Genomic DNA, 27,370 nt, shown 5'->3' with positions numbered 1-27,370 from the left:
TAAGTCTCACCAAGAAAGTGTTATCTGTTATATGTTTGTCAGCCCTAAGTCTTGATTTTAGAAGAAGATTAATAAAAGTTATTTTATTTTATGTCAAGTCTATACTGTGAAGGGCTTTAGAGATTATTTATAGATTAGGTTTCTATCCCAGTGAAAATTTTGATAACCTTTTAGAAGGGGCCCCAGGACCCTTAGGACCAGGTTGATTCGGATTCAGTCTCTGAAAATATTTCACAAGCCGATCCGCATAGACATCAGCAGCCGGTACCCATGTCCTCTCCTCAGGACCATAACCACGCCAATGTACTAAATACTGTAGGGATCTTCTAACTTGACGAGAGTCCACTATGCGACCTTATCTCAAACTGAATATCTCCATCCACCAGAACCGGGGCTGGTGGAGATGAACCATTTCCTAAATCAATAAACTTCTTTAAGAGAGATTTGTGAAGCACATTAGTTATTCTTATAGAACTAGGAATCTCCACACGAAGCGATACAGGATTAATTTTTTCAATGATTTTGAAAAGGCTGATAAATCGTGGACCTAACTTGAAGGACTGTTGTTTGAGTTTTATGTTCTTAGTTGACAACCACACCAAGTCTTCCAACAAGAAATTAGTCCCCTCAGAATGCCTAGTATCCGCTACCAGCTTTAAAATTTTGAACCATCCTCTGAAGGTTCTTCTGAATAACCTACCACACCACCTTCATACTAGAGGAAAACTCATTTTCCACTAGTACTTCTGACACCTTCTTGGAAAAGGGACCAAAACATGTGAGAAACCCATAATTTCAAAAGAAAGGTGACGTCCCCATAGATTCCAACTATCTATCGTTGAATGCAAATTCAGCCAAAGGCAAAAACCCCAGCCAATCCTCCTGATTCTGTGAGACATAACACCTCAAGTATTATTCCAGACTCTGGTTACATCTCTCAGTTTGTCCATTAGTCTCTGCCGAGGAAAAAGAATCTGGAAACACATTGAACCCCACAATCGGAGACGATATTTGCTAGTAACCCGTGCAATCTCATAATATGAGTAATGAACAATCTGGACAAGGTTTTAGCATTGGGAAGACCGGGAAGAGCCACAAAATTACACATCTTGCTAAAAACAATTTATCACAACAGATGACAGTATTAACTTCAGAAAGTGGCAAATCTCTAATAAAGTCCATTGACAAATGAGTCTAAGATCTCACTGGTATCGGAAAGGGCATCAACCTCCCAGCAGGGGCAGTACGAGGCAATTTTGTTCTGCCACAAACCTCACAAGAAGAGACAAATCTGAAAACATCTTGTTGTAATGACGGCCACCAAAAAGTTCTTGTGAGTAATTTACGGGTATTACCAGATATACTCGAGTATAAGCCGACCTGAATATAAGCCGAGGCACCTAAGTTTACCAAAAGAAACTGAGAAAACTTAATGACTTGAGTATAAGCCCCAGGTGGGAAATGCAGCAGCTACTGGTACTGCACACATGGGAATATTCCCCGCAGGGAGTCCCCTTGTCACTGAACACTGTGACAGCACTGTCACAGTGTTCAGTGACAAGGGGACTCCCCGCGGGGAGTAAAGAATCTCCTGCCACAGCTGTGACAGCTGTGGAAATGGACCGCAAAGCTCTCCCATTGATTTCAATGGGGATGCCGCTGCCAGTGGCCGTACTGAAAGCACTAGGATGTCAGCACCCCCCTTCCCTGAAAATCATTCCTAGCTGTAGTAAAAAATTAAAAAATATATATACTCACCTGTCCGATGCTGTCGAGGCTCAGGCATGTCTAGCTGCTTGTCATCCCGGCATTGTAATGAAGTTCTTTTAGCAGGCAGGGATTTAAAATCCCCGCCTGCTGAAAGGGCTGTGTCTGTTTGGCTGAGCGCTCAGCCAATCACAGGCAGCGCTTAGCCATTCATTGAATGACAGCTGAGCGCTGCCTGTGATTGGTCACAGCGCTCAGCCAATCACAGGCAGCGCTCGTCCATTCATCTACTTCTGAGAAGTCTGGCCAAAAGTGGTGTTCATTGAAGATTTGCGGCCAAAAAGCAATACCTTTGACATAGAAACAATGCCAAGCAACTCAACTATGCTTGAAACCATAGGAACTGCGGTGCAGAAAAAAGTCAGTAGGTGCTCTAGACTGATGAGTCAAAATCTCAAATATTTGGTTGTAACAGAAGGCAGTTTGTTCACTGAAGGGCTGGAGAGAGGTACAATAATGAGTGTCTGCAGGCTGCAGTGAAGCATGGTGGAGAGCGGTACAATTAGTGTCTGAAAGCAACAGTGAGGCACAGTGGAGGTTCCTTGTATGTTTGCGGCTGCATTTCAGGAAATAGAGTTGGGGATTTGGTCAGGGTTAATGGTGTCCTCAATGCTAAGAAATATAGGCAGTCACTTATCCATCATGCAGTACTATCAGGGAGATGTCTGATTGGCTCCAAATTTAGTCTGCAGTACGGCAACAACCCCCTGAACATATAGCCAATGTCATTATCATTTAGCATAAAGAAGTAATGATGTGGCCCCCACAAATCGCTGATATCATCATCATTGAATCTGTCTGGCACTACATGAAGAGATATAAGTATTTGAGCAAGTCTACATCTGCAGAAGATCTGTGTTTAGTTCATTCAAAAACTGTGTGCAAGTGTACCTAGAAGAATTGATGCTGTTTTGAAGGCAAAGGGAGATCACACCAGATATGGATTTGATTTAGATTTCTCTTTTGTTCATTCATTTTGCATTTTATTAATTGACAAAAGTAAACTATTAACACTTCTATTTATGTTAAGCATTCTTATTTTGCAGCATTTTTTTCACACCTGCCTGAAACTTTTGCACAGTACTGTACCTTCAATCCTTTGAATCCCAAATTTTGGGATATTTTAAGCAACTTTCCCCCTATTCAACCAGAAATGTTCCCAAACAGTCCATAAACACACCCTTTAATGCAATTCTGGCACATTAATGTATGCTTGTTATGCAAAGTTACATCCTTTGTTGCAATAAAACTTTGGTCTCAATCTTCTTATCCCCCTTCCCAAACTTTCAAGAATAAAAAGAAGAACAAGTCCCTCTTGGCTGATAGATTTGTGGTGGCTAAAAATCACACAAGGGGATGGGATGCGAATTCATTATTTTTGATTTATGGTTTCCCCACTTATATATAGTACATACGCCCTGGCCACTTATGTTATGTTTTCTTACTAATTTCTTATATAGTCTTAGGGATCATGCCCAGAACAGAGCCCTGTGGATGGAGCCGATACAAATCCTTTAATGATGTATCTAGAATAAAACTACCTCTGTACATATGGAGTTCCATAGAGCATGCTAGTGTGAAAGGTTCACATGCACCGGCCAATACACCCTCAGGGTATGTCCACACATGCTATTTTCACCATGTTTAGGCCAAGCTTCTGTCTGAAAGTTATTTTTTAAATTGCAGGACCCGATCATTACCGGAATGGAGCATGTGTGTGCATAGGAAAAATCTAAATCATTGTGTGAAAAGATTGGTGTAGTTATTTTTCAAGTCAAAAGAAATCTAATAATCAAAAAATATCGTAAACTTTTAAACGCCAAGCAGAGTGTGTGGCCCAAACAGAGTCCCTTCCCTTGGCTTAAAGGAGTGGTCTAAATTATATTTATCCAGTAACAGGCTGTTCCCCATGCAGTAAAATAACAAAGCAACATATATTCACTTTTCCCAATCCTGCTGTGTCCCACCCTGGTTCGCAGTCCTCTGCTGCTCGGTATATTTTGAGGCTGCAGCCTCACCCAGTTTATTGGCTGCAGCGCCTTTGACATCCCATAAACAGGCTGGAGCAGCCCGTAAACGTAACATCACAGGAAAGACCCGAAACAGCAGCATGGCACACTGAGGGAGCGGGGATAGGTGAGTATATGCCATTTTGTTATTTTACTGCATGAGGAACAGACTGAAAATATATGCCTCGGACCTCCACTTTAAGGATCTTCCGTAATATTAGAGTAGATCTCTATCTCACCAAGGTCACCAGAGAATTCTATTCAGTTTTCATGAAGGTCCTACTACATCTTTATATTCCATCAATAACAGTATTAGAAGCGAGAGTGATGTTCTTTAGAGATTAAAAAGGGCAGGTCTGATCCATACATACATACCCTGTTTCCCCTGAAAATAAGACATAGTCATATTAATTTTTGCTCCAAAAGATTTCACTTTTTTACATGTATAGCTGCTGGACACTATTTAAATTGACTTATTTTTATTAACTGTAACTAGGGCTTAATTTTGGAGTAGGGCTTATATTTCAAGCATCCGCTAAAATCCTGAAAAATCACTCTGCATCCTCAAAAATCCTGACAAATCATGCTAGGGCTTATTTTTGGGGTATGTCTTATTTTCAAGGAAACAGGATAGTAGCTCGCCTAATCTACTTTCATAAATGCATGTCTATGAGACAGGAGGTGGACCTGATGAAAGCAAAGTGGAATGACATTATTGGGGAGGTGTGCCTGAAACAATGTCTCTCACAAAATGACAGACAGCTGACAAAAGAGGGAAGTTTCAATCTTTTTTCGGACAACCTTTCCAAAAAGTAAGTCATACAGTTTATCCATAGTTCATGCCTTCCTCCTGAGTAGGTATCATGGAAATATTAAAAAATGAGTAGCAAATACCACTTTAGTACAAAGATATTTTCTACATTTTTTATCTTCCATCGACCCTGTTATACAATTATGATTGGGAGGTTTCAGGGTCATATCTATTTATCACATCATACAATACATGACCTGTGTCTAAAAACTCTCCCAAAAATACATTATACAACAACATGGGCCAATTGGCAGTGACTGGGTTAATTAAGGTTCTCACAACCCCTCCTTCTTTCTTCACACAGACTGGTCTAATAATGTCTCAGCTCTGTATATTGTCACTTGCTACAGTGGCCAGATGGCTCAGCTATATGGGGACATATCCAAGCCAAACCAAGGCTTATGCCTGCTTCACTGGTACATTTTCCCAAGGGAAAGCTTTTCTGCCAACCCTAATTCAAATTCACAGGGTTATGTGCCAATCGTAAATTTCGTGCATCTGTTTAATTTGGGATAGAAGTACCTACTCCCCCAAAAATGACCAATACAATACACTAATGAATTATTCTATCCTACCCCAGAATGCAATTCAAGTGAATAAATGAAAATGTTATTGGAAAAAAAACATAGAATGCAATGTTATGAACACCCCAAAATCGAAGTCTTAGGAAACTGTAAGAGTAGATTTACCTAGGGTCCGCTTATTAAAATGAGATTGTGGTTCTCATTTAAGAATTTCCTTTTAAAATCTGCAGCCATCTGTCCATTTTACCAATTGCTTACCCTTCCCTTTCATTAGAGAACTCATCTTCTGTCTCCCCTGCTCACACAATACTCTATAATGGGCTATATCGGAAGATTATGCCATTGCATTGTCTCTCCTCGAAAAAGTAGCATTTGGCACAACGCAGAGAAGTAATTGCAAGGATGAAAATAAATTATGAGATTAGGCTTCTGCTGTTTATCATTTTTTCTTTCTTTGTAAAAAAAAAATCAGACATTATTATAACGACTTACTGGTAAAACTAATCAATTATACACCAGTTCATGAGAAATACTGATCGTTATAGATGTATAGCAGGCTGACAACTGGTGCTCTTTGAATATTCCCAAATGACAAAATATTAGCCACCCGCTGTAAAAAAAAAACTGCAATAAGATTTTAAAAATGCAGCCTCTAACAAAATATTAAAAAATAAATAAAAAAATTGCTTAAACACTCGATGTCTTCTTAATAATTAAAATTAAGGCCTGTAGTGAAGGGATGCAAAAAATCCTTAAAATAATTACATTTTTGTTGTCTTTGTTGTGTTAAAGATAACAAAAGTGAATGCGATCAAAAAAGTCAGAAATATCCCATTAGTCTTAGCTGAATGTCGCTGTATATCCACAGCAGAAATACATACTGTATAATATTCTATATACCCTGTTTCCCTGAAAATAAGACATAGCGTGATTTTCCAGAATTTTTGAGGATGCCAAATGACTTTTTAGGCTTTTTGAGGATGCTTGAAATATAAGCCCTACTCCAAAATTAAGCCCTGCTAACAGTTAATTTAAAAAGTCAATTTAAATAGTGTCTAGGCAGCTATACATGTAAAAAAGTTAAACCTTTTTGAACAAAAACTAATATAAGACACTGTCTTATTTTCGGGGAAACAGGGGTATTACTGCAATATTTTTATTTGAGGTAACAGTTCATTTATGAAACGTTCTTCAAACTTCCTGTTGTACTTGGAAATAGGAGAACATCTCTCCTCTGGTTTTTTTTAATGAATTGTTAGTCCAAATAAAATATCATCCTAATTATTTCTAAAATTCTGTGTGTAAGCTTAAAGGAACAAAAAATATATAAGTATTACGAATGTTTATATATTATTTCTTTCACTTTGTGTTGGCTATACCCATACTTGAATTGCTTGGAGAAAAAAAAAATACAGTTAATTAAAAAAATGAATTAATGGGATTTTATATTTTATTTTAAGCCTAGTGCTTTATTTAAGGGCATCAAATATGAACATTTTGAAATGTATATATAATAATCAGACAGTTTCTTATAATTTATAGGGTTTTTTGTTTGGATGTTAGAAACTCCAAGGCCTTTTGATGTTTAACTTCTCTTTAAATTGCCATGTGTTATTATTTGCAGGGTTGTAACAATCTTAATAAAATGATTTACATAGACAATATTCTAATTATATTCCTAGATTTTAATGAGAATATACCAAAAAATATGAATAGAAAGGGATTTTCTTTTCTTCTTTAGCTTCGTGAAAGCAGAGATACAGTGTCTTACTTAATAGGATTGTTACAAAATTGAAATGTGGAGAAAAACTAAAAAATTAGGTTAGATAACAAAAATGTTATCAAATAATTTTTTCCAGTTTGACAACAAAGACAGCCTGTGCTTGGAAAGATTACAGTAGCCAACCACACAAAAAATGAGTCGGTGCCTGGCTGTGTAAAGGCAGCTTGGGCTTTGTGTTCCTGCTGTAAGAAAATACCTCTCGACTTTTCCTTCAGACTCTATTTTGCGGTTGCATATATCTGTAAGCTGATGGGGCTACCAGGGCAACCGAGATTCTATAGTTCATTGGAAGGTATAGTTCACCCAAGTGATCCTTATCAGTGGAAAATGTTCCATGTTCTTCAGTGACTGGTAATAAAGTAGTAAGTTCTATTCAGCTGGAACTCATTGAGACCTCATTATTCTTGGCTGCGTAGTGCAGTACCCACTGGTAACACTATATAAAGAAATAATACTGGAAACAGGTGTGTTTTATAGATAATGGCTAATGTTTCTCCCTAAGCCTCATCTTTCTTGTGATATATATGTAATTATATATGCCTAGACTGGCCAGTTCAGCACCACCAGGCCTTTTATTTTTGGGGGCTTTTGACTGCATAGTTGCATTCTCCATCCGCCATCCACCTGCTTAGCTTCTCTACCTCCCCCTCCATCTGCTGAATGGCAGGATGGAGTGGGGGCAGGGTTCATTAGCTTTCTCCAATGTCTCATGCATCAGCAAGCTCCATTACACAGTCAGTCTGTGGGGGAAGGGGAGGGGGGCTTTGTTGTGACAGAATAAACCCCCTTTCACAGCTGTTCAAACCTTGAAGAGCTTGAGGCAAAAGATGTGGGATGAGGCCGAGAAGACTAGGAGGATGCTGGCAGAAAGCCTTCAACATACAGTATTGGAGCCGAACTGCAGCCAACATTCTGAAAAGGTGCCGTCTCTAATGCGGGAGCTCTTTATCGGCATTGCAGCTAAATGATCAAATTCTTGCTTAAAGTTTTTTAGCTTAAAATTTACGAAAAAAAAGATTTACAAATGTAGTGATAAATATCAAGAGCTGAATAGGTCTATATCGTACATATCTCAAACTAATTCAAAGCTCTTCTTGGTGCTAGCTAGAAAGAAATGCAGAATTCTTTACTTTTTGTAACCCTTGCTAAATAAAATGTGAAGCGATCGATGTATCTCTCTACCTCTCCTACTTTTTTGGCAAGAACGATTACACGAAGGGATACTACAATTTAGAGTCATTTTTACATTTAATTGTTTTATTTTCGGCTGGCCTTTTAGGTGTGTTCTCTTAAGGATGGGGTGATAATCGCCCAGTCGTTCCCAATCTTTGTCCAGTGAGAACATGACCAACGATCGAATGGCATACAGTAATTTGCTCCTTTGTCGTTGATCGTATCCTTTGTGCTCGGATAGAAAAAAAACATTGTTTGTCGTTGGTATATCCACTTGTGTAAACGGGCATCTGTCATTTATAATGCAATGTACAAGAGATCACACAGACAATTACAGTAACAAGAAATGGACACATTTACTGTAGCATAAAAATGACTTACTGTATCATCGATCGGTGCTGGTTACGGGTAATTTATCTGCAGATGTAAAAAGACACTAAATTATAAGGAAGAAAACAACAAGAAAGGGACGGAACTAAATATGTAACTAATATAGGTTATACCAGCATATAATACTTTGTTTCCTATAAATGATACAAAAAAAATTTTTTGTTTGCAGCTTTTGTCTTTTTTTTGTGTCAAATAATCTAATTATGTGATTGTAAAAATTTAGGATTTTCATTAACAAAACATGAAACACAACTAATAATAAACACCATAATAATGTGAAATTCACTTATCTAAATGCTTTGGTACTGGATTTTTTAAAATATAACATTTTCACGTTATTTATACCGTTTACTATGTTGTTCAACCATTTTTGGTATCTCAATAAAATAACATTTATTTATTTTGTTATTATTTACAGTACATTCTTACCAAAATTAGTGACAAGATTTATTACACAATGTAAGTTGGGATCTAATTGGCCATAACAATGTATGAGCGATCTATGCAGGAACATTGTAACTATTAAAAAGGAGTGACATAAATATCTATGAAGTGATTTTTTTCCAAATGGTCTTCGATAATTTTCTAATCAAATCATAAAATATTGGTTAGTCAATATTCAAATTATGCACGCCAAGTAAATATTGATACATTTTAATAATACCTTTGCCAAATAGGCAATAGGTTTATTATTTGGATCCTGATATATTTTATTTTGGTTTTATATGAATAAATGAATTACAATTGTGAATAATGGTCATGACAATAATAAAAAAAATATGAGTAGAATCAGATGCAATATAAATGATAAAAACTACAAAAATCAACAAAATATGAGGTATGGACCAACCTAAACATTTGACAAATATAGCCATAAATATGCTACGAAATGGGGCTACCCTATAAACATTATTTTGCCAACAGCTCAGCTTTCAGTTGAGGACAGTAGGGGAAAGGACTTGTTATTTGTATAGCACCACCTTATTTCACTTTCAGGTCATTTTTGTTTATTACCCCCCAAGCAAGCTGGGTACTCATTTAACCAACCTTGGAAGGATGGAAGGCTGAGTCAGCCTTGAGCCGGCTACCTGAACCAAGCGGGGATTGAACCCATAAACTTTAGGTCATGAGTGATAGCTTAGGACTGCATTCTACTGGCCTTTGTTGCATTTTTGTTGGACAACCTTGCAGCCTTACAAAAGAAATAAACCATTGAAAACCGTCCATCACAAGAAAAATATGCAAATATGGCATCTAAAATATGAGATTTATAAAATTGTTTAAAAGAAACTCTTATTTTCCAATAGCATCCAATCACAGCACAGCTTTCATTTTCTGTTCTGTTCTGGTAAAATGAAAGCTGAGCTCTGATTGGTTACATTGGGCAAATAAGGTAGGAATGGATGTAATGGTGTTTTATTGAAGCAGCATCCATTCCTGAACTCCCTGTCTCCAGCACTTGTGACTTTAGACGGAGGTGTTCCTCATCGTTCCAGGTGGAGGTGGCAGCAGCTGTTTTGTGCATTTATCATGCTGTGCTGTCAACACAGTGGCTCCAGGTGAGTGCATTTCTGCACTATATCTGATATCTTATTGAGGTGTTCTTCACATGAAGTGTTCCTTCTTCTTGTTATAGATTGCCTTAGGGGAAGGAAACAGTGATGGTGTTGCTCATACTAACCAGTCATGTTGCTCCTCTTTTTTTCCAGTAGGCCTCTGATAAATGAGAGCTGGAATCTAATTGGTTGCTATCGAATTTCCCCACTTCTTTCTTGTACTCATTTTGATAAATCTACATACACACTTAGGGCTTATTTACTGAAGCGTATATCAGGCGCCGTTTTCACGGCGTTCCGATATACGCTACCATCTGAGCGGTCTACCCCTTCCCTCCACCTCACCGTCTCCCTGCCTCTCTCCTCCCCTCCGGCTGTTTGCAATGGGACGGGGTGTGACGGGGAATAAGCCCTTACTTTGTACATTGAGTGTTGTGTTTAGGTATTATTCACACAGTGCACGAGGCATAACAGTGTGGATGAGAATTACATCACTATCATGTAAGCATGGATTTTTTGCTGCTGCTATTTAAGAAATGTATTTTTAAGATTTCCAATGACTATGTTCCCACTGCATTTTGTGTCTGCGTTCAGGGTCTACTTCATGAAATGCTCGTGCTACAGATGGCAAATGGGTCCATAGTTCTCGGTGGGTCCTACAAATGCCATAAGAATATCCTTTAGGCGCCTTCCAGGCATAAATATGATCACTGTATAGAAAATTAGTAATGTACTTAGTAAGATGCATAGATCTGGGTTTCCAAAGTGTAAACTACATTTCAGATCAGTACCTTTAGTTGAGTCTTCCTAAGTCAATCAGAGTCCACTGAAATAATTAATGAAGTTGAAATAGCTAAGTAGTAAGTAATAAGGGTATAAGGTATGAAACCACACTGAGCCTCTGTGGGTCAGTAATATGGACTTGTAGCTCTGTGCTGTAGAATGCCCCTCCATGAACTACTGTATTCCTTCTAGGGAAGAGTACCTGCATAATATTTTCATCTGATGGAGCGGGGTGCAGTTTTCTTCCTTATGAGGGGGCTAATGGAATATATTGTGGGCCCATATCACACAAATCTGTAATACATCTTTGCTTATCAGGTCTAAGTAATAGTTCAAGGGATCTTGATGCATTATAGTATTTATTTATGTTGCCTATATAGTGCCAACATATTACACGGCACCGTACAGAGATTGTTACCATACACATCAGTGCCTATGTAGGGTGAAGAAAATGGTCTGCTCCTCCTTAAACGGGTTGTCCAGTTGTAAACTATTGCTGGCCTATCTGCAGGATAGTCCATCAATAGTAGATAAGCAGGGGTCTGCAGCCCAGTACCCCCACTGTTCACTGGGCTGGTCTGCGTGTGCACTGAGATTGTTTCTGCAGGAAGAAGATAGCTCTGTTTCTATTTCAGTGGCCTGGCTTGGTAGTGCAGCCGAAGTTCCCACTGAAGTGAATAGAAACTATACCTGCAATACCACTGCAGTAGGAAAGGAGCTGTGTGCTTCCTGCAAAAATCAGCTCAGTGCACAAACACACCGGCCAGCGCAGCAGACAGCTGATCAGCGAGGGTCCCAGGTGGCAAAACACCACCAATCTACTATTGATGGCCTGTCCTAAGCATAGGCCAGCCCAACAATCAGCTGATCAGTGAGGGTCCCAGGTGACAGACCACCACCAATCTACTACTGATGGCCCATCCTAAGAATAGACCATCAATAGTTTACAATTGGAACCCCCCCCCCCCCCCCCTAAAGGTAAATAGATTGTATGTTTGACTTTGGAGATGGCATTATATTCTTAATATATACCTGCAAATTGTGCTCTAACACCCCCCCCCCCCCCCCATCTCTTGAGATTGCTTTCTATGCCATACTTATCAAAACCCTTTTTTACATAAATGAAAGTTACATAAAATAAGCTACAAATGCAGCACTGCCTGTCACTATAAGGGCATGATCACACGGGCTTTTAAGGGTCAGATCCACAACAGATTTTTCCGATCTGGATTAGACATCTCACTCGGAGGCTGGGTCTAAGAGTTCTGGTGTGGATTTACATGCAGATCTACACATGGATTCATTCCAAGTCAATAGAATCTGCAACAACATTCAGCCAGGTGAATGAGGCCGAAGTGCCTACTGCAAATGCCAACATGAAGTGACTTCCAGATATGCCGCTGATTCCTCCGTTACTGCCCAAACCAGTACGTACACTAGAAGAGTGTGTATGAGTGTATACATGTGCACATTATTGTACTTTCTCCCAACCATAATGGGAACCAGGTACAGGCACTGATTATATTCATGCTGAGCTAATCTGCAGAACTGCTGAACTTTTACCCTCTTAATAGTGTTGTTTGGCTGCAATATTTACAGAGTAATAGTAATTTCTCCATTGCATCAGGGTAACTGGCATTTTAATGTGCTGCGCCAATTAAATAAGTAGAAAGTATGCCTGGTTTTCATTCAATCAGGGATTACAGGATAGACTAATTAAAGAGTTTATGCCACGATTGCAAATTATTCCCTATCTGCAGGATAGGGAATAACTCTCAGATCAGTGGGGGTCAGACCACTGGGATCCCTAACAATCCCGAGAACGGGGACCTGGCACATTCCGATGTATGGGCACAGTAATCGCACGTGCTCGCTGCCATTACATTCATTTCAAAGGGACAACTGGGGATAGCCAAGCGTAAGTGTTCTGCTATCTACGGCTGTCCCATTGAAGTGAATTGAATGGCAGCGCACATGTGCGACCACTGCTTCCAGCACTTTGGAGCGCACTAGGGACCCGTTCTTGGGATTGGCAGGATTCCCAGTGGTCAATCTCCCCTAATCTAAAAGTTATCTTCTATCCTATCGGTAGGGATAACATGGCACTACTCTTTTAAGTACAGCAATATAGCTCTATAGATATTATAGAAGCATTGAAATTTTAAAATCTTAGGTCTTCCCACTAGTACAGAACCCTCCTTCAATATTAAAGTCTAGGAAAACTCCTTGAAGCAGTTCCTTATCTTCTGGCAGGTTCACTGAAGGTCTCTGATGCATACCTACATCTAGTAGTTCATTTAGAAACATCATTTATATGTATATGCTCCCATGCTGGGTTAACCAAACACAGTGCTTTACTTGTTTCCTGTTACCATTGGATACGTCACAGTTGTGTATTCTGGTCAAGAAATACAATAGTGTCCATGGAGATTGACAAAACGTAACACAAATTACAATAGGAAAGAAAACACATACTACAAACCCCATGTAGTGCGAGACGAGATAGGACAGGACGAGGGGGGTTGCCAGCTTGTGCTTTTGTTTTTTGTGCCCAACTGTAATTATCACCCATATTCACACTATACATAACATACTTTTTAAATTTTACATATATATATATATATATATAGCATACATTGAATAAAAACTTCCAATCATCCTAGACCAGCAGGACAAATTAAGTTTTCCAAAACTACCAAGTGAGGGCAGGCTAAGGTTGGCCCTGTGCCTTCAATAGCTGGCAGCCACGTGTGCAGGTGTTTTCAATGAGGAAAAGGAAATAAGCTCCTGTGGAAAAAGGATCTGGCATTATTTGGGACACCTCCATATACTTTAGATTAATGGGGAAAATTTACTAAGCCCGGCATCTCTGAAGCTAGTGTTGGTACAATTTTTCCCCAGCGCACTGTGCACTTAATGCATGAAGAGGCGAACTCTAGCACCTCTGTGCGCCTTCTCAGAAATGTGTGGCAGGTCCAACCAGGTGTAAATTACACATAACATCTGTTGGTTCAGGATGGGCACCCCGCCTCCTACATTTTTAAAAAGAGTTGAGGCAGGCACAAAGTTAAGAAAAGTTGCAAATTGCGCTTGCACAAAAATGTGCAACTTTTTTATGCCAGAAATGGGCATAAAACTCATTATGAATGTGCCTCCATGTGTCTGAACTGAAGAAGTTGGTTCTTTGAAGAAGAGTATGCTGCAAATTTTCAATAAACTGATAATAAGGAATTGGGCAATTTCTAAGGAATCTGGCAAACTGGGTGAACATCAAAAAAAACACGTGTCCCCCACAGCATTATCAAATAATGTTGAAAATGTTAATAATAATGCTGCATAATTTGGTGAAAGCAACCACGAGCGTATTCTGGCAACAAAAATAACAATAGGGAAACACGCCATTACATCTAGCTGGGTCCAGACTACCAGGAAGACTTCAAGCCGCAACTCATCTTTTCACATAAACGTCCCATTCCTAATGCTCCTCTTTTTACCCTCTATGCAGTAATACTGCCACTTTATACTCCATAAGGTAATAGTGCTCACACACACTCATAATTCCCCCACTGTGCCAACCAAAATATAGTAATGCCTCCTACATGGCCCCACATTAATAAGCACCTTTTATGACCCCACAATAATATGCCGACTTGAATGCCCACAGCAATCATCCAACTTTGTAGTCCCTACACTAATAAGTGCCCTTGTAAGCCTAACAGTAATAAACTCCATTATGCCCCTACAGTAATAATCCAGCTTGTGCCCCCAACTGCAGTAAGCCCCTTCGTGCCCCAAACAGTAAAAAGCCCCCTTGCGCCCCATTATTTCTTGAATGCCATGTTATTATGACTTTAATGATCTCCCTCCTTGCAGTATAATCAGTTCTTTAATAAAAGCCGTTAGTTGATAAGATTTTGGCTAATTGTAATGCAACCAGCAGTTAAGTTTAGTTACTTTTTCACGAGACGGTGGTGTCAAAAATAAAACGCAATAGTAATTCATAAACTGTTACTTTTTGTTTACGGATCAAAAAACCACGCTGTTGCAGAAATTACTGCGACTGAAAATCTTTTGCATCCAAGGTGTTCATACGTAAACTACAAATGGTCTCCTGCAAAAACACTATGGGGCAGAACCCAATAAAAGTTGGTGTATATACTCAGTAGGGTATGGGTTTAGATTTCTCAAACTTATAAATTGTACTGAATATTATCACTAGGGTAATATGTGGCACTGTGCACAATTGGTATGGTGTAATTAATGTAGACTGCAGTGTTATGACTCTCGCATTACTTAAGCCCGCCTTGGTACTGATGTATCTTGTCTCCACCGAAAGTATAGGTGGAGACATGGGTTGGCTGGGATCAGTGACAGGGAACGCCCTGCTCACGCCCCCAGCAGTGGATTGAGTGCTGTTGCCTGGGATCCCTGGACTTGAAGTACGTATATGAGCCGTGTTCTTCTGCCTACTGCCCTGGTCTATGGATTGTGCTTCTTCGCTGGCTGCTGCGTTCAGCGGTGTTTTTTGCAAGATAAGCGCAGTGTTCTCATCAACGGGTCGCCGCTGTCATGGGTCCTTCTCCTTCACTGTCCCCATTATCTGCTAGCGCCGGCCCATGCATTCGAGGGTGGCCGGGAATCAGAGTGCAAAGGCAAGGCGCGGGGAGCAGACATCGCAGTAGGGCAGGGAACTGTGACAGCGGCCCAATTAGCAACTATTACACTGACACCGGGGCCATTGCAGACACACTGACAGTGAGTTGGGCAATGAGTATGAAACGCCGAGGCAACACTCACATCTGTGGGATCGGCAGGGAAGCTCGACAGTCACAGCAGCTGGCTATCAGCCAATCGTGGACCTCGGCGCCCCGCTGAAGTTGTGGCCGCAGCTTCAGTGCCGGGAGTATGAGGCAGCAGGCAGAGCTCAGGAGGCCAAATCTGCAGCAGTCAATCAGCCGCTGGGGGCGTTGCCTTCGACTGAGGCTGGCAAACCCTGACATCAGATGTAGACAAGATACACCAGTACCGCACGCCTTGTTGGTTAAACATTTTTTATCAGTAGGCTGGTAACAAATTCATTGATCGTGTGCAAGGAGCTCAGCCATATCTATAAGTTATTACAACATGACAAATCACTGAGCCATTGTATTGTAAGCATAATCATGTCCCAAACCACAATGGATGGTTCTTAGCCATTAAAGGGGTTGTCTCGAGAAAGCAGTGAAATTTTTTTTTTTGCCCAGTCCCCCTTATTAAGCATACATTACTAAGCGCTCGTGTAAATGACTTTTCTAGCCGGTTTCTACTTACAGTTCCAGCAACTTATAAAAAGTTTCCCCAAGATGGCCGCCGGCTCTTTTCCTGTCGCTTGCTGTAGCCCGATGTGCGCGCTCCCGAGACGCTACCAGCTGTGTCTCCCTGACAACCAAACGCCCCGCAGCCGCCGACTGGACCCACCGCGGCCGCCAACCACGGCACACGCTCTTGGGCCACAGTCACCCACCGCCAGGCAGCAGGTAACCGGCACTAGGCCCCGGCTCCCCCGCGCTAGGCCCCGGCTCCCCCGCGCTAGGCCCCGGCTCCCCAGCGCTAGGCCCCGGCTCCCCAGCGCTAGGCCCGCCTAGCGCTGGCCAGAGCCAGGGCCCCTAGCGCTGGGGCCAGCTCGGGGGCCTAGCGGCAGGCGGGAGCCGGGGCCACAGCGCGGGGGAGCCCCGGGGCCCAGCGGCAGTCCGTCACTCGTCACCCCCCGTCAGTCCCGTCACCCATCACTTACCTGGGCAGCTGGGCGGCACGGTTGGGCTGGGCTTGGCGGCACTGCTGGGTGGCTCAAGTTTCTGCACCTTCCTCTAAGAGAGGATGGTAGCAGAATGGCCGCTCCAGCGCGCTCCCGAGAAGTTACAGCTCATCTGTGCATGCGCAGAAGAGCTGTAGCGGTGAGCACACTGAAGCGGCTCGTGCTCAGAGCAGAAGACCGGACCGCGCAAGCGCGTCTAAAAAAGCAAGCCGCCAGCGAATTTAGACGGAACAATGGAGACGAGGACGCTAGCAATGGAGCAGGTAAGTGAATAACTTCTGTATGGCTCATAATTAATGCACGATGTATATTACAAAGTGCATTAATATGGCCATACAGAAGTGTATAACCCCACTTGATTTCGCGAGACAACCCCTTTAATTGTGATGTACTCCTATAGCTTATACTTCAACAGTGCCACATATGCTCCTGGTGGCAACATTTGGTACTATTTTTTTTCTGTCAGAAATCTACACGTGATGCGCCATTTAGTATACACACCAACTTTTACCGCCCCATAGTTTCTTCGCTAGAGATCTCTGAGCACCTCTAGTTTAATTATGATCATCCTGTACATGTGAATGGGGCAGTTTCTGCAGCATGTGCATTATTTTCATTTGTTGGGGACAGTTGTAGAAATCTGCAGTGTGTGAATATAGCCATATATGGCATTTCTTTACTTTATCAACGACATATGAATAAATTATTGATCCCTAATATGTTCTAAGTAGTCCTATAGTGGAGCTTAACTTGAACGAGGACATTGACTTCTTGTCACCGTCTCCTACCCACAATCCCTAGGACTCAATGTGCTACAAATTCCTTAAAGTTACTTTTCTCTTTTATCTCTGGATTCACTATTGCCGTCACACTGTCCGGATAACAGCTTCATAGCAGGGTTTCTGGTCCTTCACTACCTAAAAATTGTATTCTGGGACTTCATACGTCTTTCTATACATGTGAGGCTAAAGGCCAGCTGGGTGAAAAATGCATTTTGATGTCTTAAATTAAGATATAATATTAACATAACAAAATAATTTGATAAATTTTAAAACATGTTCAGTGTCCTGAACAGTGTCATGCATGACATAATTTTTTTTAAAGCTATCTTATATTGTAGAGCCCTTGAGCGGCCAAAACGACAGAGAACCCCCACAAATGACTCCATTTTGAAAACTAGACCCCTAACAAATTCATCTAGGAGTGTATTGTGTATTTTTACTCCACAGTTTTTGAGTGAATCTAAGCAAACCAGAAGGAAAAAAATTACAATTTTCATTTTTTTGGCAATTGTGTTATTTTCAAAAGCAGTTTTTTAAACAACATACATAGGAATAAAGACTTTCACCCCAAAATGGATACCCGTTTGTCCTGTGTTCAGAAACAAACCCATTGTGGCCCTAATCTTATGTCCGTATGCACAACGGGGCCCAAAATAAAAGGAGCAGCCAGTGGCTTTCAGAACAGACATTTAGCTTGAAGGCATTTTAGGCCGCATTACCCATTGTAGAGCCATTTATCGTCCAAAACGATCGAGAACCCCCACAAATGACCCAATTTTGAAAACTAGACCCCTTAATGAATTTATCTATGGGTGTACTGTCTACTTTGACCCAACAGATCTTGAATGAATCAAAGCAAAGCAGAAAGAAAAATAATTACGAGTTTCATTTTTTTGGCAAAAAAATTGACTCCCTAAAAATACTCACACCCCCCCCCCCGCGCCCTTTTTGTCATTCCCCAAATCTTAAAAGTAATAATGTAAACTGTGTGGTATATCTGCAGACGGGTGTAATTACATGGTGCCTGGTTGGGATGGGCACATGGGGCAATAAAACCGGGTATCCCCCCTCCTCTCATGCTTTTTTGGGGGGTATTTCTTGACCTCAGTGGCAGGGATGGAGTGTGAAAAGTGGCGTCCTGTGAGCCTTCGTAATCTTGCTGAGATGCGGTGGTCTCACACAGAAGGCACTCAACAAGCTGCTCCTAGAATTGCAGGAAGGCGAGCGTTCCCCGGGCTTCTTGTAAATTACATACAGTTATGCGCAGTACGGACGCGTCTTGTACTGCGCATAACTGTGTGCTGACACAGGCGGTCATGCGCAGTATACCTTTTTTTTTGTTTGTATTTCCCGCACTATCGCTTAGCGATGACGCAGGTACCCGCAGCCCGTACACAATGTAGTTGCGTATGGGCTGCGGGTATATCCGCGACCATGGACCCCAATTATTACATTATTCTAACTTTTTTTAACGTTACACGATCACTGTTATCCGATGGATAACAGTGATCATGTGACTGGGAACCGCATACAGGCGTCCCTGGTCACATTTCCCTGCACTTGGCTATCTTTGACAGCCGGGTGCAGGCAGACCTAAAATTTTCCAGGCTCTTCGGGCTTGTGCGCATGCGCGCCACATCAGCACATGTGCAGAAGCCCGCAGCAGCTCCTGATCACCGTGGGACATCACAGAGGCTTGGGGTGAGTATTTTCAGCTGCCCCCATGGATCCGATCCATGAGGGCAGCTGAAACATAACTTTTTTAAAACTTTTCCACTCACCGCAGTCCCTGGTGACATCTCTTGCCTCCCGGCTACCTTCAGGAACCAGGAGATTTCATGTTTCCCGGGGCTCCGGACCTTCTGCGTATGCGTCTGACGTAATGCCGCCTGGCACGCATGCGCAGAAGACCGGCGTCAGGTCCTGCAGGACCAGATCACCATGGGACAGCACGGAGGCCCAGGATGAGTACTCTCAGCTGCCCTGATGGATCCGATCCAGGAGGGCAGCTAAATCTTTAACTTTTTATTGACTTTAATGCGAATCGGCGCTATCCATTGTCTAGCACCGATCACATTACCGGGGTCAGGGGCTCCCTGCTGCCCCTGATGTCAGCTCCATGGTGTTGGCTACTTCCATCCATGGCCCACGTGGCTTTAATCCTCAGAGGATGCATGTTTTTACGTCCTCTAGGATTAAAGCCCACTTTGCTAGGACGTAAAAACACTATGGGCCGTCACTAAGGGGTTAAGCTGACTTTTCAGTCAGCGTAAAAAACCTTTTTAGCTCGCTGGATTGCTGGCTTCTTGTCCTGTGTAAATGCTCCCCACTCAGCCTTCCACAGGAAGCGCTAAGCGAGAAGCAGACTAGAAGCCCGCGAGCTACCGGCAGGACTTTCAGTTTGAATGCTCTGCACGAGCGCGACCTTAGCGGCGACATCAGCACTCGTGCAGTCGCTAAAAAGCCTGTCGCCTGAGTAAAAGCCTTTAGTGCAGTGGCAGCTCTCTGCTGGTTTAAAGCTCAGGTGTATGTTGCCCACATATTACGGCTTAAACAGATGAATGTACGCTTGCAGCAATGGAGCATATTTGTGCATGAACAAGCTATAAGTCTTCATCGATGTGGTGCATTTTTTACTGTTCAAACCCAGCACTATTGCGTGCGCAAAAACAAAAAGCAGAAAGCTAGGGCGGCACCTATCTTTTCTCGCATATATAAAGAATATGTGCGACAAAGATAGGGCAAGGCCTATCTTTTCTCGCGCATAGGAATTGTGTGAGAGAAAGACACTTGTGAGAATGAACCCATTGGAATCAATGGCTTTACTTCATCTTGTTTTGTGGGTGTGATTTTCCGCAAACACGTTCATTTATTTAAGTCCTTACACTCATATTTTTCACATGCGTGATATGTGGTGCACAAAGCCCATTGATTTCAATTGGGTGACTCACACCTGCATTTTTTTTCATGTGTGTATTATGCATGCGAAAAAAATGCAGCATATCCAATTTAGGTGCATGGTCTGCGTGTAATATGCATCAATGCAGGCTGTGGAGAGTTAACATACGCTGCAAATACGTATGTATATGCATATCTGCCGTGTACTGCATATTTTACATGCTTCTTTTAGCTCCCCACACAGAAATAAGAGTCTATGGGCCTTGACAGTTTGTTCAGTGGGTCGGTGGGTCCTGAATGTAGTTGGTGGAATTTGACACCAGTGATCTATGGACACCTTCTACCCATCCTGAGATTCTTTCAGTGAGGGTTTCCACATCTGAGATAATTGGCCTCCCTGGGTTGACAGCTTTGTGTCATTTGGGAATATTCCAAAGGACCATGGACAGGTTATGGATCCTCAGGTTGTGTACCTGATCCTGTGCAGTAAATGTCCTGTTGGGGGGCTTTATGTTGGACAAAAACTGAAAGTGGGGATGAGGTCTCACCGCCACACAAATAAATATGTGTTCGGTGGGGTTTGCCACTCAAGATCCCCACCAATGAGCTCATTGATGTGACAACGGAGCTTTATGAGCCCCCCGACCTCTTCAGATAGCTGATTGGTGGGGATCCCAAGCGTCAGACCCCTGCCAATCAATTACTGATGACTTATTCTGAGTATTACTATTGATGACCTGACTGCAGCTTTAATAAGGGGAAGTTAGGAGTTTACTACATACTATGCTAATGTTGAGTTCAATTTATGGATTATAGATGGCTATATGCGCTCTCTTATGCATATGTACAACACTCATTTGTAGCATATCCATGTTCAAGAGTCCCATGTAAGTTTGAAACCTTTGGACATTAAAAAAGAAGAAAAGAAGAAAAAAAGTCTTGTAAAAGGTAAAATTCTTTAACACTGATTACACTTATAAGTAATGTTATTTGATAGTTACTTGAATTTAATTAACATGTTGCAATCACAGAGAGGTTAAGGAAGAAGATAAGCTAAAAATGGCTACACATTAACCCAGCAATAACTCATAAATGTGGGTGCAGTAAGTTCATGCACTTGTACGATTACATCTTATGCTACTATCATGCCACCATTCTTGTTGGGAATGTATATCTGGTGTAACCTCACCGCAAGCAATACTAGCTCCTGTACTGTTGCACGGGAGCTAGTATCGCTGACTCACAGCGGGGTAGCAGGAGGAGATTTCTCTCCTCGCTCTCCCCTGCCCCTCTCCATTCACTTAACATAGCGGCTGTTCAATACTGAACGTCTGCTATTTACACTAATTGTCTATGCTGCATAAATAATGGACGATGAGCTGATCGTTCAGTGTAAATAGCAGACCTTTAGTACTGAACAGCCACTGTGTTAAGTCAATGGAGAGGGGCGGGTGAGCGCAAGGAGAGGAATCTCCTGCAGCCTTCCCGCCCCCCTTCTGACCGCTCTCTGAGCGAGCCAGTGATACTAGCTCCCGTGCCACACACACAGAGAAGAGTATCTGGCATCATTTGCCCGACATTTGTCCTGTCTAAATGGACCTTAAGGCATGCCCCCTTGTTGCTTTAGGGCTAATGTCCACGGACGGATTTCTGCTGCGTTCCACTTGGCGGAAATCCGCAGCGTTATCCTGCAGCTATTAGGTTCTATTGAACCTAATAGCTCAATGTTCACTCTGCGGAATTCTACCGCAGAATTCCACAGTGTGAAAGAAAGCGCAGCATTCTCTAATTGCCGCAGGAAAATGCATGTCCGGCTTCCATTGTAGTCAATGGAAGCCGTCCGTCACACGATACTTCCACTGTGAGCACAGTGGAATTATCGCATGATTACGTGTAACCGCCCACCGAGTCATCACCCACTGCCGACACGTCATACGCTGTACTGCGCATGCACGCTGGCTCGCCAGACGGGACTCGCACAACGGATCTGGATAGGTGAGTATGGGGTCTTTGGGGTGCGCCGTGTCGGACTGTGATATTCTGCTAGCGGAGTGTGACACGGCTGTGGGCATGATGCCTTAAGTGTAATCCCTTTAAATCCTTTTAATCATTTAGTTTATGGGTTCATTTGATATGATCATACTTAATAAAGAAAAAAAAAACAAGGCTTTTCATTCAAACACATTTTGCTACATCTATGGCCAGCTTAAAGGAGATGTCCCGCGCCGAAACGGGTTTTTTTTTTTTTTAAACCCCCCCCCCCGTTCGGCGCGAGACAACCCCGATGCAGGGGTTAAAAAAACCACCCGCACAGCGCTTACCTGAATCCCGGCGGTCCGGCGTCTTCATACTCACCTGCTGAAGATGGCCGCCGGGATCCTCTGTCTTCATGGACCGCAGGGCTTCTGTGCGGTCCATTGCCGATTCCAGCCTCCTGATTGGCTGGAATCGGCACGTGACGGGGCGGAGCTACACGGAGCTACACGGAGCCCCATAGAGAAGAGGAGAAGACCCGGACTGCGCAAGCGCGGCTAATTTGGCCATCGGAGGGCGAAAATTAGTCGGCACCATGGAGACGAGGACGCTAGCAACGGAGCAGGTAAGTATAAAACTTTTTATAACTTCTGTATGGCTCATAATTAATGCACAATGTACATTACAAAGTGCATTATTATGGCCATGCAGAAGTGTATAGACCCACTTGCTGCCTCGGGACAACCCCTTTAAGGGGTGGTGCCAATATAAAGTGATTCGTTGGGCTCCTAATCACTGGAACCCCAAGCAATCCTGTGCTCCTGAAGGTCCATGCATGAATTTCATAAGGTCATGAAAGTGCGCCATTGCTCCATTCGTTTAGTTGAAAGCACCATGAGGGTACTTTTACAGAAGAGGACTATCACTCCTGTGCTTTCACACTGGATCGATAGCCATTCAGTGAATGGCGACGAAGCGCACCTCCAATCACTAGGAACAGGCGAGAATCACTCACTAGGCACAGCTAGTGACCAATAAGCAGTTTCTTGCTCAGTACCTTGTCAGGTTCTGCATTTACACGGGAGAACTATCACTTAGAATCGCTTGCTTTGATTTTTCAGCTGATAGTTATCTGATTATCATTCAGATTCTCTCTGGAGGGTGCAAAACTGAATAATCATGCAGTGTAAACGTTGCTAGCAACTGAACGTCTAATGATTATTTGTTTGATTATCATTTGTCATTCAGTTTAGATGTCCATAAAAATTAAACAGCGATCGGCCCGTGTAAACAGGCTATTGTTCATTTATGAACGACTGCCTGTTTAATGTGAATTAGGTCCTCTGACTACTGGTGTTGCGAAGATTCGTTGCGGGAGCCGCCATCCGGGAGCAGGAGTCGGCAGACGAATCTCCACAGTCAGCCTATCTGACAGATAGGCTGACCGGGGAGAATCGCTGTAATTCGTAGCATGCGAATGATTCTCTGCTTGTGGACACAGGGCTGGCGCTTTCCATAGCAACGCTATGGAAAGCTTCAGACGACGTGATTCTCCGGCGATTTACCACCAGCGAAATCATGACCGTGGACAGGGGGCCTTAAGGTGGGCGGCCACAATCACAGAACAATTATCGTGAAAGCACATGAACGATAATTGCAAATATTGCGTGTGCAACATGCAGAGGATAGAACCCATTGATGTCAATTGACATTTCCTTCTTTTGTGCACAGATTTCTCACGCATGCAAAAAATATAACATGCTCTATAGCAGTCTATGTGGGGGGGTGCAAATGCACACTCAATGCATGCGAAAAGCGTAATATGCTGCAAAGTTCTGTGAAAAAAAGAACATATCTGGACCTCATTAGGCTAAATAACGTGCGCAAATGAACATGCCCTATGTTCGCAAAAAGTACATTAAAATGCACCGATATGCATGCAAATCTACCGTGTTCATAGCTCAAATATGTTGCGCTGAAGTGTGCACATTTGTGCAAACACTTGTATAAAGGAACCTATAGGTTTTTTTTTTTCTTTACGCGGGACAACTTGTCAGGCGCAGATGCCTGACAGTTCGCCCCAAAGATTACACTGTGCAACACAATTTTTGTAACAGATATGCAGATAGGTGGCTGATAGTAACGTCAGTGCGCTGAATTCAAATAATATATCCGTTTTTTTCTACCATGTAAAATTTTTCAATTATGGGGAATAATGTAATCCAATTGCCGTTGTATTGTATTTTTTGGAAATCTGCCTATACAATTAAACTAGGCGGCTCGCTATTAACCTGCTTCATAAAAAGAATAACAAAAGTAATTGCGCAGCTATTTTACAATCACTGTTACACACCGCCTGCTGACCGAACACTATAAGGGTAGGTTTATGTAACATATAGGGTATGTTTCCATGTGGCAGAAACGCTGCGGATCCTCCACCAGTAAGTTGTAATTAATGAACTGTGTTTTACAGGTCACTGGTTAGACTAAATAAAATCATAAAACAAAAATACATTTTTAGTATCGCTGCATCTGTAAACATCTGATCTATCTAAGTAATGCACTATTTACTCCACACGGTGAACGTCCTCAGAGAAAAGAATTAAGGACCCTAGAAATGTGCTTTTTTTGGTCATTCTGTCTCCAAGAAAAAATGCAATAAAAAAGGTTAAAAAGTCATATGTATTCTAAAATAGTACTAACCCAAACTACAGGACATGGATGGAAAAATATAAGCATTATTGCGTGCAGGAGATGGCGGCAGAAAATAAAAAAAATAAATAAAAACTACGCAAATTTGGTATCGCAGTAATCGCACTGACCCAGAGAATAAAGTTATCATGTCATTTTTGTTGCAGTTTGTGGGCCGTAGTAACAAGACGCATCGAAAGATGGCAGAATTTTGTGGGTTTTTTTCATTTTACTCCTCTTAGAACTTTTTAAAGGTTTTTCAGTACATTATATGGTACATTAACTAGCACCACTTAAAAATACAACTCGTCCCGCAAAAAACAAGCCTTCATACAGCGACAGCGATAGATAAATAAAGGAGATAAGATTTTTAAAAACAAAAAAAATGCTTGATCACTAAGGGGTTACATAACTTGAGAATGAGACGTGCGGCTATTATTCAGTTTTACCCATTGAATCAGCAGGTTTTAATTTTACAAAAATGTATCAATTACTTTTTGTTACAAATGTTTTTCTTTTATTTGTTGCACAGTGTAATGGTTCGTGTGCTTTTATAAGATGAAGGACTGCCTATTTACACAGGCCAATCTGCTGTTCAGTTTTCTGTGTGCATAAACTAAAAGACAAATGAGAAGCAAATGAATTCTTGTTCGTCATTCAGTCGGGGCATGCATTTACACTGAATGATAATCATTCATATTCCCGCTGGATGCTTGATTCTAAACGATTTATCAGCTCTTTTAACTGAATGATATTGGTCAAAAAAATTCTCCAAACAAACAAAAAAAGAGGATTTTTTACTCACTGTAAAATCTCTTTCTCATGTCGTCATTGGGGGACACAGCAAAGACCATGGGATATAGCTACTGCCACTAGGAGGCGACACTAAGCACAAAACGTGTTAGCTCCGCCCTCTGTCTATATACCTCCCCGCCGACACCCGCTAATCAGTTTGTATGCCAGCAGTAGGGGTAGCCATGCAGGAACAGAAAAAACAACAATATATAGCAATACGACACAATGGTTCTAATTGTAATGAAAACACAGCACCATGTGTAACTTACAGAACCAGGGTCCTGGCCAGGACAAAACATGGTTTCATATAGAAAGGAAGAAAGGGTGGGTGCTGTGTCCCACAATGACGAGACGAGAAACAGATTTGACGGTGAGTAAAAAAATCCTCTTTTCTTGCTAGGGTTATTCGGGGACACAGCAAAGACCATGGGACGTTCCAAAGCAGTCCCCGAGGGAGGGAAAAAGGAAAATCCTCAACGCACACAGTCAGTTTACAGTCGTCTGTAACCTTCCAGCTAGCGAAGCATCGGCTGACGTAAAAAAGTGTGAATTCGGTAAAACTTAGAGAAAATGTGTAGGGACAACCAGAAGCCCCCCTACACACTTGCAAGGCGGAGGCACCATTGTCGACTGCCCATGAGGCTCCCACCGCCCCGGCAGAGTGTGTTATCATTCAAAACGGAGGTGACTTACCCATAGCCCAGTAGGCCTCAACCAGCACTGAGCGGATCTAGCGTGAGATGATGACTTTTGGAGGCCGTGAGACCCCATCTCGGACACTCCGGTATCACGAATAGAAAATCAGAGTATCGAAATGACGAAGTCCGTTCCAAATAGATCTTCAGAGCTCACACTAGGTTTAAAGCGTGCAGAGTCTGTCTCCTTGGGTGGACTGCCACCAGACAGAGCGACGGCAGCACAATGTCCTCATTGATATGGAAAGACGACACCACCTTGGAGAGGAAGGAAGGAACCAGACGCAATAAAACCTCATCTTGGTGGACTCTCGCCGTGACTTCGGAGGGAAGTAACCGCCACAGGAAGGCTACCTTCCAGAATAATAACCGTCTTGGTACCCTTACTAATGGTTTGTACGGATGAGCTTGTAGGGCGTCCAACACCAGATTCAAATCCCAAGGTGGCACCGGGAAACGAAACGGGGGAGCGATGTGAGCGACTCCCAGCAGGAAAGTGTGCAAAGCCGACCTGGATGCCAAGGGCCCCTGAAAAAGGACAGACAAGGCGGAAATCTGTCCCTTGAGGGAACTGAGGCTGAGCTCCATCTGCAGCCTATCCTGGCACCAAAGGACGAACCTTCTCCACACGCGATGATACACCCTCCACGAGGACGGCTTCCTAGCTTTAAACATCATTTGGATGACTGGGTCTGAAAAAAGTAGACTTTATAAGGAACTAAAATGTCTTTCTTGCCCGTATCATTGGGGGACACGGCTTCAACCTTGAGACGTTAAAGAACAGTAACCAAGGGGTGGGAATATATAAGCAGCCGCATGTAAAGAAGCGAAATCAGCTCTTTAACCGCAAAAAGGTGCCTAGGCATCCCGCATGCTCAGAGACAGAGCAAAAAGCGGGTCTGAGAGCCAGCCCACCACCGAGAAAAAAGTGGAGCTCCCGACGAG

This window comes from Eleutherodactylus coqui, chromosome 6 (genome assembly GCF_035609145.1).
Source record: "Eleutherodactylus coqui strain aEleCoq1 chromosome 6, aEleCoq1.hap1, whole genome shotgun sequence".
NCBI classification, from domain to species: domain Eukaryota; kingdom Metazoa; phylum Chordata; class Amphibia; order Anura; family Eleutherodactylidae; genus Eleutherodactylus; species Eleutherodactylus coqui.
This window is presented reverse-complemented; position numbering follows the sequence as displayed.